Source organism: Mizuhopecten yessoensis, unplaced genomic scaffold, assembly GCF_002113885.1.
Source record: "Mizuhopecten yessoensis strain PY_sf001 unplaced genomic scaffold, ASM211388v2 scaffold2307, whole genome shotgun sequence".
Taxonomy (NCBI): Eukaryota; Metazoa; Mollusca; class Bivalvia; order Pectinida; family Pectinidae; genus Mizuhopecten; species Mizuhopecten yessoensis.
Window position 1 is genome coordinate 1,063,710 of NW_018404481.1, and position 14,079 is coordinate 1,077,788.

Below are 14,079 nucleotides of genomic sequence, written 5' to 3' on the forward strand. Positions count from 1 at the left end.
TTACGACTTGCCACTTACGACTTATTTATGTAAAATCCCTCTTTGATTGATAAACTCTGTACATCATAGTAACCTACTGTAATATCCATATCTTTGATTTCCCATATTTACATTGATTTTACCAAGTTACTCACCAGTATAGTCACCACTGTTCAGTCACCATCAGCCCACCTTCGCGGTCCTCGTGCACAAGCCTCGTTTTGGTAAGTCGGCAATAATCTACTAGGATGTCGACATAAATAAGTCGTAAGTGGCAAGTCGTAAGTGGCAAGTCGATGTCACACCCGAGCATTAACACGATAAAAAGCCGAGTTACCCACTTACGAGATAATTATCTCGGCAAAATTATCTCGGCAAATGTGATAATATGTCGACATAATTTAACAGTTATGTCGACATCTTCTCAGATTATGTCGACATATTCTCAGATTATGTCGACATCTTTCAATAATTATGTCGACATACGTAACTCGTAAGTCGCAAGTGGATGGCAGAAATATGCCACCATACAATCTATTGTATATTAATGTGCATACAAAACTTCTAGTTTGTTAGATAAGATAAATATACACGGTACTGAATAAATAATGGTTCATATACGAACATTAATCTCCGATGTCACATTGAAGGACTTACTAAAACTGTCATATTAAAAATTTATATCTGATAAAAATGTAATAATTTAGAAACATGACCAGTCAAATGACATGCAAAATCTCATTCAGCTCCAATGACACAAAGCTCCTATCAGCTACAATTGTCTGCACAATAAAATATGACAGACAGACACACACATCAGGAAGTATGTTTATGAAGGATATCTACACATTAGAAAATTTGAGACCACGATGAAAAATATGTTGTCGTTTCTAAAAGTTAAAGTATTCCAATGACACCTAACATACATTCTTAAAATGAAAGGACTGTAAGACTTTTTACCGAACTGTGGGAAACATAGTGTACGATAAGAGTATAAAGCTGCCCTTAAAATGCCTCCATTGTTTTAAATGTAAACGCGTCGTCTACGATACCTTTAATGATGCAGTAGCAATGTCTTAAACATTGGAACTACCCCACATAGGCGTCTACGAATCAATACACATCTATTCTAAAAATTGATTTGCATGTTTGCTATCGTCAACTACATATTAAACAGTTCAAACGGCATCTGTTTTGAAAGAAGTAAATCTGCGCTTAAAATGCCCAAGGCAAGACCCACAACTCTGACACAATGACCGCCAGCATGCCAGTTCCTTCGGACTTGCAGCGTGTTATTATGGTGAAAGAATGTATGGAATCATCTTAACCAAAGCAGATTTATTCCCAAAGTAAAACAAGCAATTACAACAAGATACATCTGTTTCAAAAAAGACATTTACAATGAAAAATATGGAAACAGGTGTATTCAAAGGATGCTTATGTCAGCGTTGCCATCATATAGAGGCCTCACTTTAGGTTTCGTTTGCCAGCAACTGAATTGAGTTTGTAAGTGGCGTGTCGACATAAAACGGGGCATTAACACTTATAAGAAGTCGACGCTATTTAGTAGATAAATATCTCGGGAAACATCATTTCGGCAAATGTGACAAAAACATCGACATTATTCAAATATAACTTCGGCATTTACATAGACACTTTCCACCATAGTATATAATTATTCCGTACTGGTGAGCTGTAAAAATAGTATACAAATAGTGTACGAGAAAGTTTTTCGTATAACTTAAAGCTTCGGTGAAGATCTATCCCCTCTCCAACCCTTAACAACAACGGTTTGGAACCTAAACGCATCGCCACAGAGGGAGGCAATGAAGGTATGTGTTACTAGCAATGTTATACAGACAAAAAAGACGGGTGAATACTAACTGCCCGTCTGTGAATTCGTGCTGTCATCCGATTGTATTCCCCATGTCGACATTATGTCAAATAACATATTTGTAAACGTATATGGAAGGGATGAAGTGTAGATCGGGATAACCATCTTTTATGGATAATCCACAAAATCTACGAACAAACAGAGCAGGTTACCAACAGGTTGTTAACATAACACAACACGACGAGGCGGAGGACTTCGCGAATAAAGTCATTAATAACAGGAGAATTCGTAAAACCGATTGGGAAAATATAACGGACCATGTGCCAAAAATTCCCAGCTAGGTGGACGAAACTAGACTGTTATGAAACGAATACCATTAAGACAAAGACATTTGTAAGGCCCCACTCTTAATTACCGGGAGGAATAGTTTTATCTCAAATAGTCGCAACAAAGAGGACAAAGCCTTGCCCATCAAAAAACAAACAAACATGCACGTCATAGAAAAAATGCTTCCGTGACATGGATATAGGGAAACAAAGGTTAGCTTTTGTAAAGGCTGTATTGTCAGTAGCACAAGACAACATTTTATGCCAAAACAAAGGTAAAGAAAGATAGATAACTAAAAACATTGGCATAAACAAATAGTACATAAGATCTGTTTAAAAAAACACCGCACGGAATAAAGACAATAGCAGGCGGTGTCTCCGGGATGATATGTGTAGATATATGTATTCTCGAAATGCAAGTCATCTTCCAATGTCACAAGGAGCTGACCCGTGTAACGAGCTATATAAAGATGTTGATATATTTGTTTCAATACATTAGCTTCCTTTAAAAGATCGTAAAAATCTGTGGTTTGTTAACACACAGGTAAATGTTTCTGACAAACTTATCAACAGTGAGGGGAATAAAGAATTCTTGTAGGGAATGATCCTTGGTCAGACCCCTCGGAATATAAGTCGGGAAGTACATTAGAAATTCGCAACACACAGTTGTCTTGTCAGCAACTTGAACAATATGAATGAACGAGTTAATAGGTATATCAGAATAGACGACAAAGCACAAAATATGCAGAAACTAAGAACCAGCATGTGCCAAATATACAGTTCTTATTCATTCAAGATAATTCAAAATTCCTAAGCACATTGGTATTTGTTCTGCATTTGTTGAAACATCTCCAATATGATTATTACAACAAGCTAGCTTGTGTTTCGGATTTAGTCCGAACATGTTTAGCACTTTGAAACGAGCTGTTTTCTGAATCGCAAAGCATGAATTCAACATAGAACATTTATTGAACTTACGCTATGATTTCATTTTATGGAGGATCCGAAAGTAATAAAAAAAACGACTATCTTACTGCAGTTTATCAACAACCAGTAGACCCCCACCCCCCAGACNACAGTGATGGAATACCTCGGAATACAGCTTGACTCGAGCATAATGGATATTTCGAGGCAGTAACACATTTAAGCGAAAAAGTAACTACTAACATGACATTTGTCCTGATGCTCTTCCGTTAAAATTTAAAGAAACTCCTACATGAAACATCTCCAAACAGCATTGGAAATGATTTGAAATAACACTTAGATAGATGAAAACAAACCGTACTTAGATGCCATCGATATAATTCTCTTTCGATAAAATCACAAAATGCCATAACACAAAGAAAATAACAATACATAGCTCCTGTTGATTTCCATTCACATACCCCAATGCACCTCAGGGCGCAAACTTAATTATCTTTAAAATAACGAGGTTCACCGCTGCAACCCTGCTTCCTGTCTGAGGTAGTTCAAACCTGGACCCCTCAACTCATTTTCCTAAAAGTCTACACTTGGCCCTACTTAGTATGCCAGCGTTCAAATACAGTAACAATAAAAATTATCGACACTGATTTTGATATAAAAAAAAAACACTTTTAGGAGGATCTGTGATGAAATATGTCGGCCTCAATTACATATGGTTCGGCTAAACAGCCAGATATCTGAAAAGCTGCAAAATCTGCATGGTAACCTTTAGGACATAGATATAATCAGAATCTTAGGATCAGATGGAAGACAAAAACTAGACGGAATTCATCTACATTCTTGCAAACAATTATCTGCGTTAGGCAAAATCTAGACGGAATCTACCTACATTATTGCAAACAATGATCTGCATACATGCAGTGTAAGATAAGAATGTAAATTCACAGACATCATATGAACAGAAAGGTATCATGTTTAATCTTGTTGAGCTGAAATCGAAAGCATGCGATATCAAAAAACAAATTAACCGTCTCGCTTTCATGCCACCTCTCAATTGAGGCGGGAATGCATCCTTTTGGAGACCACCTAGTACGCGTATCTGACGTCTAGATTTAACTATCGCCAATTGGTCTGTGCTTGTGCGTCTGCGAGTTCTCGAAAGACAGTTTTTCTTGTCCTTTAAGTACTTAAACTATATCTGTTAAAGAGATGTCTAAAGTCATATTTGAATTTAATCAATACACAAAGTATCTTTTCCTATCAATGTAAAATCAGGTTCAGTGAAATTCATTTGGACTGTATTCCGTCTTTGCGTATTGCAGAGTTATCTTCTCTTGGGAGGAGGTATTGATTGTTACGTTACTTGTTTGTGAGAGTAACGTCATCAATTTTTGGGAAAACGACGTAATTTTCTCAAACAGACCAATGACGTAAAAATCAATACCTGCTCCCAAGAGAAGATAACTCTGCAATACGCAAAGACGGAATAAGTGCCCTTTGTGTTGATTTTCAATTTTACATCGATTGATCCGGAATATATTCAGTTTTGATGCGAAATGCAATGTTTTGGCAATGTCTCGAATAGAACCCTTCGCGCACTTTTTCCTGAACCAGACAAACCTTTACTGAACTATTCTGTCTTTGCGTATTGCAGAGTTATCTTCTCTTGGGAGCAGGTATTGATTGTTACGTCACTTGTTTGTGAGAGTAACGTCATCAATTTTTGAGAAAACGACGTAATTGTCTCACACAAACCCATGACGTAACAATCAAGTCCTGAAAAAGTCCTATCAAAACTTTGATTTATTAAATTGTTAGTTCTATCTAGCAATCTCGAATGGTCCTATATCACAGATCCAGTTATGAAGTAAAAGCTGACCAGTCCAGACTGTTTACAGCTGGATCCTCTTTACCCTAAAGCTTGTTCCTTTTGCTTATTGAATCATACCATAAATCCGAATTACCAATCATCAGAGAATGGAGAATTACACTTATACCTTGTCATGTCGGTGAGTTTTGCAAAACCCAGAAAGCTTACTTTCGAAATCGAAAAACATAACACAGCGTCAACATACAAGGACAAATTAAACCGCAACAACACACAAGGACAACGTATATACCACAGCTTTAAAACACAAGGACAAAATATACCACAAATTATGTGGATATCAAAAATGATCAAAATCAAAATTTGGTTTAAACTACTGGTGAAGCAGATGGGTTGTGTGTATAGTGGACACACCCGTATGACGTAAACAAGCATTGACAACGTATTTAGTGATACCGTAGGCTATATCAGTTGATACTAGGGAAATGTCAATTGAAATATCGAAAGGAACAACACACAAATACTTCATATAGAAATAGTTAGAGCGATGACGTGTTTTAATATACATGTACTACCCCGTCAAAGTTAAATGCAAATAGTCCTGATGTAATAAAGCGATATCCTACCGTGTTAACAGGAGAACCAGGAAGTGTCATAGGTTGAATTACTAAGCAAGACCAACGCCCTAGCCCAAAATACACGGCATATGCTGCATGAAAGCATTTAAATCATCTTTATTATTACAGGTAGATTATAACATTCGAAGTTATAATCTCCCTTTCTGTATTAAGCCTAAGTCACACATTCAGGATTTTTACTGCCGTCCTTGAAAGGACCACTCCCGATTAAATTTTGTCAAAAGTCGAATCAAGATCCTGTGATTCGTGGCGGGAAATTCACAAATTTGTGAAAACATTTATATAATCATAATAATAATAATATACAGCATTTGATATAGCGCCCTATCTAGCTAACATAAGCCACTCTAAAGCGCTTTACAGTACATAGATATACAATTTTAAACAGTCAATACAATTAGCATATATATTAATCAATACAATATTGAGGAATTCGCAGCAGCTGCCTTATCAGGCGCTAACTACTAGTCCTATGCCACCTGGCTAATATCTCCCTATGTGTGTATGCCTGCGTGTGTGCTGGAGATGTATTGTGTTCTGTTTGTATTGGGACCGTGCTTCCAACGGTATCGTTTATAATGCCACCTCACTTGAATGCTACAGCACAGATACCGCAACACCCACCCCAGACCCTTTTATACTCCACCTGGGTTGTGTGGGCAGGAGAAAAACACTTTCTCTAATATTCCATGCGTACGGCGACTTCGGGGATCGAACCCGGGCCGCCTTCATGGAAGGCCGGAGTGTTAACCACTCGACCAATCACGACAACAATCAGATATTGTTCAGGAAGCGTCGCGATTCAGCCGTTTCCAGTCGAATTCGTCCCGATTCTCCCGTTCTCAATCCTAATCTGATCCGATTTCTTTCTTCCGCATGGTAAAAAACGACCGAATCTGTCCCGACAGCGTCATGATTCTCCCGAACGCAATCCGACAGAGATCAGACAGTGGCCGGACAGTGAACCGACGCATTCGGCAAGATCTTGACGAAATCTGGACTTAATCGGCTAGAAACGGCAATGAAAACATTCTCCAAATCTTGCCCGTTCATCACGAAAGCGTCCCGATCCACACGACACCGTCAAGACACCGCCAAGACAACACAGGATATTGTTACGATTTTGATCCGATACAGCAGAATCTGTCACGACATCACGATTGTAATCCGACTAGACAAAATCGGCTGAGTTTTCCAAATGTTACGGAACGCACCTAACTGTCGGGAGTGCTTGACCGACCTCTTCGGACCATTCCCGATCCGTAGGACTCTGTTACGAACGTATACGACTGCGTTCAGACAATGATACGACATTCCAGATCATTGAGGATAGTAATCCGACTTTTCGCTTTTCGTGTCGTAGCGCTGTCTGATCTCAAACGGGAGCCATAATCGGCACTGTGTGAACGCCGCTTTACCAATACAATGTCACATTCCGGCCTCCGTGCGGTAACAGCAGTTCCGTCCTCTTGTAATTACTCAAAGAAGCATTTACGAGTAGATTATGAAAATTTCAGGAATTGTTTTGAGCAGACATTAAAGACAACAGTAACACTGTACATATAGGATCAGATTTAAGCAAGCATTATATGCTTTATATTTGTCCCTTTAATCTTGACATGTACAATTTCTTATTATCAATTTTGATTTGCATTCAAAAAAGCTTTTGGTATGAATCCACATAGAGAAAAAGCAAAATTAACATTTTTTTTTATTTTTTTTATTCAATTTTCATTTTTTATTAACAACTCATTTACAAACAAAGCAAAGTAACCCATTCATCTCCAAGTTAAACTTATCCCTGAATCACACTGCCGCTTCGTTATTCATGTAAACCCAGGTGACGGACCTGTCCCAAAAAAGGACGATGTACCAAATGGGGAAACAAACAGCATAAAGTGTGGTACAGTGGAGGCCAACAGTGACAAGTGTAATTTAACAAACAGAAGGATGACAGACGGACAAACAATACGATATGCAGTACAAAGTGAGGTAAAGGTAAAGGAGAGCGGAGGCAGGACATGCAGTACAAAGTGAGATAAACGTAAAGGAGGGCGGAAACAGGACATGCAGTAAAAAGTGAGGTAAAGGTAAAGGAGGGCAGAGGCAGGACATGCAGTACAAGGTGAGGTAAAGGTAAACGAGGGCGGAGGCAGGACATGCAGTACAAAGTGAGGTAAAGGTAAAGGAGGGCGGAGGCAGGACATGCAGTACAAGGTGAGGTAAAGGTAAAGGAAGGCGGAGGCAGGACATGCAGTACAAAGTGAGGTAAAGGTAAAGGAGGGCGGAGGCAGGACATGTAGTACAAAGTGAGGTAAAGGTAAAGGAAGGCGGAGGCAGGACATGCAGTACAAGGTGAGGTAAAGGTAAAGGAGGGCGGAGGCAGGACATGCAGTACAAAGTGAGGTAAAGGTAAAGGAGGGCGGAAGCAGGGCATGCAGTACAAAGTAAGGTAAAGGTAAAGGAGGGCGGAGGCAGGACATGCAGTACAAGGTGAGGTAAAGGTAAAGGAGGGCGGAGGCAGGACATGCAGTACAAGGTGAGGTAAAGGTAAAGGAGGGCGGAGGCAGGACATGCAGTACAAGGTGAGGTAAAGGTAAAGGAGGGCAGAGGCAGGACATGCAGTACAGTGTGAGGTTAACGTAAAGGAGAGCGGAGGCAGGACAAGCAGTACAGAGTGAGGTAAAGGTAAAGCCGGGCAGTGGCAGGACATGCAGTACAAGTCGAGGGAAAGGTAAAGGAGGGCAGAGGCAGGACATGCAGTACAAGGTGAGGGAAAGGTAAAGGAGGGCAGAGGCAGGACATGCAGTACAAGGTGAGGTAAAAAGAAAGGAGGGCAGAGGTAGGACATGCAGTACAGGGTGAGGTAAAAAGAAAGGAAAGGGGACGGGAGAACAAGAAGTACAAAGTGTGATAAAGGAAAATTAAGGGGACGAGAGTTTAACCAGTACAAAGTGTGGTAAAGGAAAATGGACAGGAGGACAAGCAGTACAGAAAATGATGATGAGAAGGAAGGGTTACGAGGGTAAAAACAGTTCAAAGTGCGCAGAATTCTGAACATTGATTTGCCCCACTGTTTTTTTATCTGATTTAAAGCAATATCGGTTGAAATATCGTGAAGTCACGGTACATTGTACATTACTTAAAAACCGACATAAAAACTAGACAAAGAAAAATTGCATACATTATTACATACGTTAATGCAGTGGAACTTGTCTTCAGAGTAATTGAAAGGAAAAAGCAAACTAATGTATGCGAGGTAGCTGAATTAAAATGTATTTAATAGCCACATTCAAACGGTTGATTCGAGCGTGTATAAGATCACAAATATTTATTGTAATAAACAAATGTGTGTGAATAACAGCGGGTCCTATTTTATGTGTTTTTCTTCACCACATATTGTACTTTGTGTCATCTTGTCACCCCTTTGGTTTCCCATTACCACACTTTTTACTAATTATTCTGTCTATCTTTCGTCTCCCTTTCATGCACTTTGTAGTGCATGCCCTTATGATTCTCTTCTAAGTTCATAAATGCTCGCCTTGAACAGGAACCGTTTAAACCTTCAAAGTGACGCAAAGTCACGTAAATGGTCTTAATCTGTATTAATTACTGCCAGCCCAATCTCGGCAATTCTTTGGAACAGGTCTCAGATACAGGCAACATCAGATAGATATACAAATATTCACCGTCGGTTTAAGCGTCAAGTTAACTGTTACATTAAGATATTAACATGAAACAATAATCACATGCAAATCTGATCAGACAGAGAAACGGAAGGATCATTAATTTGAAGAGTGGAAATTGTCAACCAATCAGCTCTTGGTTTTGTCCGACATAATAGTTCTACAGCCAAAGTTTCTGGATAACATTTTATCTCGTTTAAGGTCTTGAAAAGGATCACAAATTGTTTGCTTGAGTGCGCATGTCCCAAAGGATATGCAGCATCCCAACATTATTTGTCGCAGATCAAAGGCGACAGAAGAACTTGATGGAGTCAGCAAACATTTCTCGTAAAAGTTCATCAAAGGATTCAAAAACTTGCAGATATGGTATGCCCACTTCGCCAGCTGTATAAGAATATAAGCGATAAAAGATATCGCAATAATTGCAGAGGCATTGGTTTTTTAGTAGACTCGACAAACGCTACAATCGCCTTTTTTGCAAAGGCTTCTGAACATTTTAGACAGGTATCCTTAGTTACAATGTGGCTTCTGTTTCTGAAATTCCATCGCAGACATAATATTTTTACTGAGCCTGCTTCAATCAAAAGGTCGAGTGGAGAATCAACAATTGCATTTAACCTTCACTGTACCGTACAACTTTAACACCCATTTACCTTTCCAGTAAAGATGGCATATTGAAGCTGTTACCACTTATCAAATCTGCTAAGCCTCACTAAGTCCTGACACTGTGGTACGTATAATGTACACTGTGCATTTTTTTATGCTGTTCCTAAAACATGCATTATACTCCCAAGACGATTGTATTCTCTATCCAATGCCTGATGGGTCTTCCTGTGGGAGGAAACCAGAGTACCCGGAGAAAACCCACATGGTCGGGCAGGTGACCCCATACCTTTTCACGTCCGGTCGGGGAATCGAACCCCAGCCGTCTTGGTTAAAGGCAAGTGCGCTATCCACTGCCCCGACCGACCACGATATATTGTTTGTCATCGACGTACCTATCTTTTCAAACTCTCACAAAAATGTTCACAGAAGATTTACAAAATCTTATGGACAGATTCACACAGGATTGCGATCTCTTTGGCAACAACACATGTCTCAAGAAGTAATTGACAGCCATTCCAGCAGTTGCATCAAAATGAAAATAAAATGACTGAAAGTAATACATCTGGCCTGGTGTGTTGAATGAACTGCTATAAACAAACTGTTCCTGGTTGCAGAACAGAATTCAACAAGCCCATTTTCAAATCTGCAGGTGTCCCCATATCAGAATATTAACCAGAGTAGAGGTATTCAACTTATTAAAATGATATTTATAAAAAACGGAAATCAAAACCAAAAAAAAAAAGAATAATGGTATGTGAATATGATTTTCATAACATAGAAATGAGGCTTTATGTTATGCGGAGACTCAGAACTAAGACTTTTCGATCTGGTTTGGATGTATGTAGGCCATGAACGAAAATGCTGTCCTAAGTGCAATAAATCATCTGAGCTGGTTTACTATCAGTGGGAGTGTTGCACATAGTGATTAAGGACACGAAGCAATCAAACTTCATGGTCCAATTGCCGTGCAATACCTTTACAGCATATTTCGCAGTACAGTACCTAAAACCTCCTGTCTATATCTTAACATATTAATATACAGCTTTCTTATTCTTAACGTACTTCATTTAGTTATAAAGAATACACAATTCCTGCATAGGGTACTCAATCAGAGGTAATGCATCGGCTGATTTAACAAATGAGTATTTGATGGTAGCCTAAAGCCTTGCAATATGTCACTAAACAACCAAATCTACCAAATCGATCAGTATTAAAAATATCTTTACTGCGCATAAGCCATGTGTATGTTTTTAAAAAAAATTGTATGCACTTTATGAAATAGCAATGCCATTATACTTATGGTTGTCTGTTGTTCTATATAAAATGATTAATATAAGCCACCCACACGGGTTCGCACATATACAATTTGACAATATAAACAGCTTGCCAATTATAAATTACCCTTCACCATACAGCCGTATTAAGCAGGTGAACCAACTTAACACCTTTTGTGTGTAATTCTTACATGTCGCCATATCATAACATTTTGTTGCCAATGTCTTTGTGGTTTGAAATCGCTTATGTATGATTACTAGATAGCCATTTAACTCATTACTTAAAACCGCAGAGTATATTTATTTTTTTAATTCAACCGCAATATGAATTACTTTAAAGTGTGAACCACCTATGTAATAGTTCAATAATAAGATATCGACTTATTGATCGTCATTCCCAACTGTGTACCTATTATGTTACATATAGTGTTGAAGCACAAAAGACGGTTACTCAAGACGGCTATCAATATGTACTATTAATTAAAACCTGACGCATAACACAAAAATATGTTTAATGTATTCCGTCTGTTTCCCTTCAGTACCAGTTATAATAAAATCATTATATATTTTAGCAATGGATATTTTAGCAAATGTTGTTATGTGTCAAACTTAATAAAGCTCGGTAGAGATTATAACTATTCATTACTTATATTTACATTTAAATAGAGTAGTTATGCTTTTTTTTTTAGATATTTCGAAAAGTTTTTGAACAGCAAATTAAGTGTTGACAAGAATGAAAATGATGACGTTATAATAGAGATTGATAACGTCACAATAGCAAATGTTGTTATAGTCTCATAACAACATTTACCTTCTCAATACATTGCAATGGAAGGATGCATAGCAAATGTAAATATATCAAAATATTTGTCAGCAGTGTGCAACAACAAATTTTTCACAAATCCATCAAAGACATACTCATATTTTAAGCGTGAATGCAGCTATTTCGAAAGATTTATTCCTTTTGTTCATAAAGCAATGTTTTGAAAGACACCGCAAAATCGTATACCTGTATTACATACAGTTTGATACAGTTTGTCTATAAAGACAAATCTATTTATATTACACCTACATCGAATACCTTTATTGTACAGTTTGTCTATTAAGACAAATCTGTTTATATTAATCGTGCATCAAATACCTGAATGACATTGTTTGTCTATTAAGACAAAGCTATCGAAAATACACATACATCGAATGCCGGTATTATACAGTGTGGTTATTAAGACAAATCTATTTATATTACACGTACATTAAATACCTGTATGACATTGTTTGTCTATTAAGACAAAGCTATCGATACTACACCTACATCGAATACCTGTATTAAACAGTTTTCTGTAAAGACAAGGCTATTTATATTAAAGCTACATCGAATACCTGTATTATACAGTTTGTCTTTAAAGACAAAGCTATCAATAATACAGCTACATTAAAATACACGTATTATACATTTTGTCTATAATGAAAAAGCAATCGATAATTCAGCTTCATCAAAACACATGTATTAAACTGTCGTCTATAAAGACAAAGCTATCGATAAAACAGCTCCATTAAAACACCTATGCTACACAGTTTGTTTGGAAAGACAATGCTCTCGGTAATACAGCTATATAAAACACCTATATTATATAGTTTGTCTGGAAAGTAAATGTTATCGATAATACCTATTTAATTTAGTTCGTCTGATGTTTACATTTATTGATTTTACAGCGACATCGAATTGACAAATTACATAGTTTGCTAAAACAATACTATTGATCAAACAGCAACAGTGAGTAGCAGTATGCCATGATTTGTCTAATTGTTAAAAACGACGTTTTGAATGTTATGATATTTTAGTTTGTGGGATTGTAAAAATACAAGATATTGACAGCAGAAAGAACAATATGCATTATGAAGTTTGTCCCACTGTGAAAAGCAGAACCAGCTAAATCGAATAGCTGTATTACAAAATATGAGTGCAAAAACAATGATATTCTAATTATCTATGCATAGAATGATGTACAATACGTACATTGTAGACAGATAATGCGACCACATTAATAACAGTATCATATATTTGTCTGTAGGGAAATTCTATTGATCATACAGCTACATCAAATAACTGTATGCCACATATTGTCTGTAAAGAAAATACAGAAAATAAGGACCATCGGCAGTAGGTAGTGCGATCACTGAAATAGCAATTCGGACTGTAAAAATAAAAGCTACTGACATAATACATCTCCAGCACACACACAGGCATACACACATAGGGAAATATAAGCCAGGTGGCATAGGACTAGTAGTTAGCGCCTGATAAGGCAGCTCCTGCGAATTCTTCAATATTGTATTGATTAATATATATGCTAATTATGTATAGCATTGTATATCTATGTACTGTAAAGCGCTTTAGAGTGGCTTATGTTAGCTAGACAGGGCGCTATATCAAATGTTGTATATTTATTTATTTATTTATTTATGATAGCTACCTCGAAAAGCTGTATTATACAGCGAGGATGACTAAAAGACAAGGATGTGTATCTATACACACATACATATATGGGTCAAAGAAGTAATATAGACGGTAAAATCCAATATAACACTGGATCCTATTGGAGGTATGTCCGTAGGATACGAATTACTTAAATTAGTATATGGGGCAAAGAAGTGATTCCAACAGTGTGGACAAGTTTAGGTTGTCAAATATTCGGAGCGCTTTTTTGTTTGTTTTTAACATGAGCAGAAATATTATTCAAAGTGGCAAAAAACAATAAAACCACCTTATTCAATATCTAGCATACAGATTTCAGACTAAAAAGTATTTGAAACTAGCACCTCTGTTTCTAAACAAGGAAAATGAAGAAATTTTAGCACACTGACTCCTTTGAGCCCCACCCTAATTTTCAAAGTATCAGACTCAAGGTTATAATTCCAATCAAGTTATTAACATGTAAAATTCAAAGTATCATTTGCCATTATAAACCATAATAAATTTTGCC

At 37.4% G+C, this 14,079-nt stretch overlaps 1 protein-coding gene across 1 annotated transcript in view; it reads left to right on the forward strand.

The window, feature by feature from the left end:
- The first annotated feature begins 1,735 nt into the window (after positions 1-1,735).
- Positions 1,736-14,079, forward strand: part of LOC110445439 (hybrid signal transduction histidine kinase M-like) — a 35,327-nt gene continuing 22,983 nt past the window's right edge. Inside the window, exon 1 of the mRNA XM_021490075.1 lies at positions 1,736-1,811. The gene's annotated coding sequence lies outside the window, so the exon portion shown is untranslated. The remainder of the gene's footprint in view (positions 1,812-14,079) is intronic.